The following is a 6,129-nucleotide window of genomic DNA, read 5'->3' as shown; positions in this document are numbered from 1 at the left end:
CCTTTAGTCCTGGTTCTTACACAAACCGGGACAGATGGGCCTACATGTGGCCGGTGCGGCGAGCCCAGGCAGTAGGCCCTTTGGTCCCAGTTGGTGGCACCAACCGGGACCAATAGGCATCTATGCGTCAGCATTTCAGGGGCTGGGGTTTTTGTTTTTTTTTGAAAGGGGGGTGGGTAGGGGGTTTGGGGGGGGGTTAATTTAGGTGGTTCATATATTGTGTTAGCTAGCTAATTAATAGAGAGATAAGTGTCCTCTCTTATCTCCGTGCTTGGTCGACGCTACGTACAATACGTATAGAGAGGACTAGTCACGGTAGCTAGTAAGCAAATGAAGGAAACAGAAGATCGTCATGAACATATGCATACAGAGAGAAGTGATATCGACCACCTCTCCTTCTCTGAGAGATTGGTCGAACAACAAGTTCTCGTATATCTATCCGACGCTACTGGCTACATATATACAATATAATTATCTCTTACAATATAATCTCCTAATTCGAAATGAACTTAGGGTCCACATGGTCGAGAAAGAATGCCGCCAATTCCTCTTGAATTTCTCGCATACGATCTTGTGGTAGGAGTTCATCCCGCATCCGAAATATCTAATTTGAAGAAGGGGGTCAATACATATATATGAATAAATGAAACTCAACACAAATGATGGTAATAAAATAAAATTGTGAATATTATTATTTACGCATTTCATATTGTTTGTCGGAGTATCCCTGCTCATAGGTCGTGTGGCGGATGGACTCGCAAATGTAGTATCCACAGAAATGATTCCCGGGTTCCTGCCACAACCACTTTACAAAAAATAGAGGTCAATCAAACTGATAAGCAAGCATGCTAAATGGTATTGATGAAACTAGTGCTTGAATCACTAGGAGATGCGCGGAACATGCTGCAATATTACTTACTTTCGGGTGTTTAAATTGCAGCTTCTTCGGCAGTCCCGGAGTTTTTGAGGTGAATTTTTCCAAACACTGCCAGACAAAGAAAACAATTACTTGATATCAGGAAATGAACAAAGTTGCCGATATGGTGCGATAATGATCGATTTAACTTACTTCTCTAGAATTTCAGTGATGTCCGCATACTCCTTGGGATCTTTCTGTTTCGAGTCTAAGGCGGTTACTAGTCCCTGTTCAAGCTTAATCTCTAGGAGAATATAGTGGAAGATGCAACCGCAAGCGCATAACTCATCAATTACATTACTATAACCTCGACTAATAAGGGAAACCGAATATGCACAAGACAGTAACACTCACTTGCATTCGTAAGGAAAGAGTCTTATAGCTTTGTTTTAATTTAATACAAACGATTGTAGCAACTTGGCCTCGGTATCTCTGGCGTGAAATTTAACCATATATGCATCTATGTGATTTGTGTTAACGAACCCAATATCACCGATTTGTCTTTTATTCAATTCGGCGATGTTCAACCTGCATAATATAGTGAGGATAATTAAAAATACATGCAATGAAAGAGCTGACGTATATATAGAGACTTAATGACAGAAGTAGTACTACTTACATGCAGTATCAAGTGACTGTTAATTTATCGATGGCATTTTGATTGAAACACGCGTAGAACTCCTCAAATGGAACTTTCAACAGTTCAATTCCAACGAGGTCATGCTCCTCTCTAACTCTCAGCGTCAAAATATTCCTCCCATTAGACTCTCTGCAGGTTTTCATGTGCCAATCATGGAATCTTCGCATCATCGTTGTTAGAGATCTTTCATCTTTGACGAGAAGCTTCCCGTACTCGTATTAGTGTTCGTCCACCTCCAAGAAATCATAATGTACATCGTCGGGTAGGTAATCTCCAAGAATGTTATCACCGGGCACCATGCCTGGATCTTTAGCGACGATATCGCTAGACACCTGGACCGGGGGGAACGACTGGTTTGCTTGTTCGCCGAGCTGGGCAATTTTTTTCCAGCTTGTTGGTCTGCTTACCTTTGATCACTGACAGTACTTCCCGACCGCTCCGCTTCGATAAATGACTTTTTAATAATGTGCTCATAGTTTTCTTTTGCCGGAGACTTTGGTGGTTTCTTCAGGGCAGCCAGAGTACGCTTCGCTTTTACCGGATCTATCTTCTCCTCCGGAGGTGGATGTTTCTTTGCTTTCCCCCCTTCAAAGAAGTTGTTCACTTCGGCTGGCATGATCTTCGTGTTTTTCTCCAGGCTCCTCTCATATGGTAACTTCTCTGGAGTCTTCAGAGAAGGACCGTATCTGTATTGCCTCCCGCCTCTGGCTATACTGCTAGACGCCGGAGCAGATGGAGCGCATGCGGCTGTCTTTCCTTTCTTACGAGGCGGAGGAGAAGGACTACGACGCGCCGGAGCAGCCGGAGCGGCGGTTGGTATCTTCCGCCCTTGTTGACGAGGCAGAGAAGGAGGAGGCTGGCTGCTCGGGCACGCCAACACAGGCGAAGGAGGCGGAGTGCCGCCATGCGACGGAGAAGGAGGCTGAGTGCCCTTATCACTTGCCGGAGGAGGAGGCGGAGGAGGAGGTGGAGTGCCCTGACTCGCCGGAGGAGGAGGAGGAGGCGGAGGCATCCAGTTCGGAAGGTTCATGAACTCCTTCCGCCATGGGCATGGATTCTTCATAGAAGAACCCAGCCGAATCTCCCCTTCACCCGTAGGGTAGTCAAGCTCGAGGTCCTCAAATCCGTCCGTTATTTGATCCACCATCACCCTAGCATATCCTTCTGGAATCGACCGACCATGGTAGGTTGCGCTAGGTTCAGTAGGTAAAACAGAGCCAACAGCCACCTTGACTTTCAGTTTCATCCATTGCGTCATAAGGTGGCAATGTTGAGACTCCGTGATAGCATCCATGGGGTAGCTAGTAGGAGCCGTGAAGACAGGCTCCTGCTGCTGAGTCTGCTCGGTGGAAGCCACACTGCTTCTCCGCTGAGATGGTGGGGTAGCTTCAGGGGAAGCTTCGGCAGGTCGTTTGCTACGATATGCTTCTCGTTCCTCTAGCCCTTGTACCCTAGCGTGCAGCGCCTGCAGTTGGCTATGCTCCACTTTCCTCCTCCTCTCCTGGCATTTGTAACCCCCTGCGTCCAGAAACCCAGCCTTCCATGGAACGGAGCCTAGCGTGCCTCGTGTCCGTCCAGGGTGCTCAGGATTCCCGAGGGCCATCGTGAGCTTGTCCTTCTCCCTGTCTGGAACGAATGTCCCTTGCTGCGCTTTCTCGATATACTCCTGAAGCCTCGTGACGGGTATTCGCAGTTGCTCGTCCGTCGAACCGCACTTCCCTGATACAGGGTCCAAGGTTCCGCCAACCCCGAAGAACCATGTCCGGCAACGGTCTGGCCAGTTCAATGTCTCTAGTTCGACCCCTTTATCAATCAGGTCATTCTCAGCCTTGGCCCACAACGGTCGGTGTCGGGGTCAAAACCGGCGGATCTCGGGTAGGGGGTCCCAAACTGTGCATCTAAGGCTAATGGTAATAGGAGGCTGGGGACACGATGTTTACCCAGGTTTGGGCCCTCTCGATGGAGGTAATACCCTACTTCCTTCTTGATTGATCTTGATGATATGAGTATTACAAGAGTGGATCTACCACGAGATCAGAGAGGCTAAACCCTAGAAGCTAGCCTATGGTATGATTGTTTTATGTGTCCTATGGACTAAACCCTCCGGTTTATATAGACACCAGAGGGGGCTAGGGTTACATAGGGTCGGTTTACAGAGGAGGAGATCTACATCCGAATCGCCAAGTTTGCCTTCCATGCCAAGGAGAGTCCCATCCAGAAACGGGACAAAGTCTTCTATCTTGTATCTTCATAGTCCGGCCAAAGTATATAATCCGGTAGTCCGGATACCCCCTTATCCAGGACTCCCTCAGTAGCCCCTGAACCAGGCATCAATGACGATGAGTCCGACGCGTAGATTGTCTTCGGCATTGCGAGGCAGGTTCCATCTCCGAATACTCCAAGATAAATTCCGAACACAAGGACCGTGTACGGCTCTGCAAGATAACATTCCATATACCACCATAGAGAGAATAATAATAATCCACGAATCTAATCTACTGACAATTCTTCGAAAAGTGACATCACGCCATGGTTCGACTTTTATTCGAACCATATTCTACAACCTGCTTCCGCACACATCGCGAGGCTGTTTCTTTGGCACGTCTTTTCAAAGCAGAGATTGTGTCCCCTTATCACGGGATCTCCATCAATGCGGGTATGGGTAAACCAACCAGCGCCATTAATCGAGGCGCCTAGAAAAATAAGAGATTTCGAGAGGCAAGTGGGGAGGCGCACATTCACATCGCCCTTATAATGGGGCAGAAATCTCTCATTTTCACCCACGCCTTCTTCTTCCTTCGCTCATCCGTTCTCGCACCCTCGAGCTCCAGCGCCCAAGTTCACACCTTCTCCGTAAGACCGCAGCATGTCCGGAGCGGGAGGCAAGTGGATGGCCTCCTCTGTCATAGAAGAGAACATTACCAAGCTTCGGGAAGCCGGATACCCGGCCGCTAATATCGCGCACAGGCTTCCAACAGAGGGACAGATTACCCCTACACTGAAGTCTCGGGAGAGAGTGGTATTTCTCCCTCATTTCGTCCGTGGACTAGGGTTTCCACTCCACCCTTTTTTCCGCGGGCTCAAGTACTACTACGGGCTAGATTTTCATGATCTGGCCCCGAATTTTGTCCTCAACATCTCGGCGTTCATCGTCGTGTGCGATGCCTTCCTCTGCATCAAGCCTCACTTCGTCCTGTGGTTGAAAATCTTCTGCGTGAAGATCGTGAGCGGCCAACAGGTGGATTGCAGATGTGCCATGGTGGGCAAAATGCCCAACGTTTATATGGCTCGATGGCTCCTTCATGGAGTCCATAAAGGGGTGGCAATCAGGGTGGTTCTACATCACCGAGCCGCGCGACGCCAACTGGGTGGCGGCCCCCAAATTCAGATCTGGAATCCCCACGTGGCTCACCTCCTGGGAGAAGAAGGGCCTGGCCTGGGGCGAACCCACGGAGCTAGCCGGACTCGAGACCTGCCTCAAAAGTATGAGGGACAAGAAGATCAAGCTTGTCAACGTGGTCCAGGTTATGCTCATTCGCCGGATTCTCACGTGTCAAAGACGGGCGTTTGATATGTGGGAGTTCGACCCAGCCGAACACCAGATGCTGCTAGAGCTCTTCGACACTAATAAGGCGCTACAGCTAACGTATAGCAGTAGCACTTGTTGTCCCACGCTACTGCTATACATGAATAGCTGTAGCACTGTTTATAAAAGGGCGTTGCTGATATTATCTGTGGCGATGTTTACCGGAAAGCGCTACTGGTAATGCGGCGCTACTGCTAAGTTTTCCCGCTCGCTACTACTAGTTTTATTAGTTTTTTTCCTGCATATTTGTTTTTGTATTTGTTTTGTATTTGAATAGGCTTTATACAATAATCTTTAGCATATCATACACATACAAATGTAATCATAGCATATACATACAATTAGTCTCATCAAATCATGTCATCATCATAATCATCATCCAACACAAAGTGGTCTCTCGTCATCATCTCGAAAATAGCGATACAAGTCTCAATTACTTGCAAATACATCTTCATCCATCTAAACAATGGTATACGCGAGAAGAGCTATCACTTTGAGTACATGAGTTCGTATCCCTCTCTCGCATTAGCGTGGACCTAAACTAACTACTGCCTGTCGCTCGGAAACCGAAAACCGGTACACCTGGGCCCGATACTCCGTCCACTTGTCGTATATATACTCCTAGTGTAGCACTTATTCACCATCGATGATCAATGCACCTGCATCGTCACATGAGTCAATGATATGCAACATATATAGTTGAGCAACAGAAAGAGACAGACTTGCCAAAAATAGAAACAACATATCATAAGCATAAATAACAAAGTTCATCGTACTCCAAAATGCCCTAACTAGAGTGATTTTCGCTAGTCGAGGAGGAGGATGGTTTAATTACATCACAAATAAAGTTTCACCGTGCATAACTCAAAGTTTTGTCATACAGAAAGTATGGACTAAACGGACACATTGTCATATATCGACAATCACTCCAACATGTCGTTCCATCCATCCATGTCAGGGAGATAGTCCCCGAGCCTAGTGAAAGGC

This window comes from Triticum dicoccoides, chromosome 1B, assembly GCF_002162155.2.
Source record: "Triticum dicoccoides isolate Atlit2015 ecotype Zavitan chromosome 1B, WEW_v2.0, whole genome shotgun sequence".
NCBI lineage: Eukaryota > Viridiplantae > Streptophyta > Magnoliopsida > Poales > Poaceae > Triticum > Triticum dicoccoides.
The sequence above is the reverse complement of the archived record's forward strand: the minus strand, read 5'-3'. Positions refer to the sequence as shown.